The 675-nt window shown below is 36.3% G+C and overlaps 1 non-coding gene across 1 annotated transcript; it reads left to right on the forward strand.

Annotated features, from left to right (window-relative positions):
* Positions 1 to 327: 327 nt before the first annotated feature.
* Positions 328 to 400, forward strand: TRNAV-UAC (transfer RNA valine (anticodon UAC)). Its single transcript has one exon. It is a non-coding gene; the product is annotated as a tRNA-Val (tRNA).
* The last annotated feature ends 275 nt before the right edge of the window (positions 401 to 675 follow it).

A 675-nucleotide genomic window follows, 5' to 3' on the forward strand; every position in this document is an offset into this window, starting at 1 on the left:
GGACAAATCAAGAAAGCGGGCCCTCGACGGATAGATGGGCCAGCAGTTTGCAGAAGGAGCCGAAGATAAAAAGACAAGGACACTAGTCTCACAACTGAAAGACAGCATATAAAAGTAGGGAGAAGAGAGAAAAAGGCAACGTCAAAACTTGTAAGAGAGTTACTGTAGCGACAGTGAGCCAGCTGTTCCAGATAGATTTGCAACACTGCACGGTCGTTGGCACACTGGGACTTAATTAATCAAAGAATAAATGGACCCTTACCGGCGCCTAACGTCTGGGGAAGGATTTAGGTTAGATTTATACATTTATAGACCAAATAATGAACAGTTGCTGTGGTGTAGTGGTTATCACGTTAGTCTTACACACTAAAGGTCCCCAGTTCGATCCTGGGCAGCAACAACGTTTTTGGGTTATTTTCTCCATTTTACTTAGAAAAACATTAAAAAATCAGTTCAGAGCCCAAAAAAAAAAAAAAAAAAAAATCCACGAAATTTCTTGGCTTTTTTTTTTTTTCATATCAAAGTATAAATACTTTTAAAATTAGGTGAAAGTGACGTACAATAACTTTTTACTATTTATGGACTTATACACAACAAAATTTACTGGAAAATACTACCAACAGTTATCTTTTGATTTTTTTTTTCCTCATTTTAGTTTTGTCACGATGAAATAAT

The sequence above is a fragment of the Elaeis guineensis genome, chromosome 2 (genome assembly GCF_000442705.2).
Source record: "Elaeis guineensis isolate ETL-2024a chromosome 2, EG11, whole genome shotgun sequence".
In the NCBI taxonomy this organism is placed as follows: Eukaryota; Viridiplantae; Streptophyta; class Magnoliopsida; order Arecales; family Arecaceae; genus Elaeis; species Elaeis guineensis.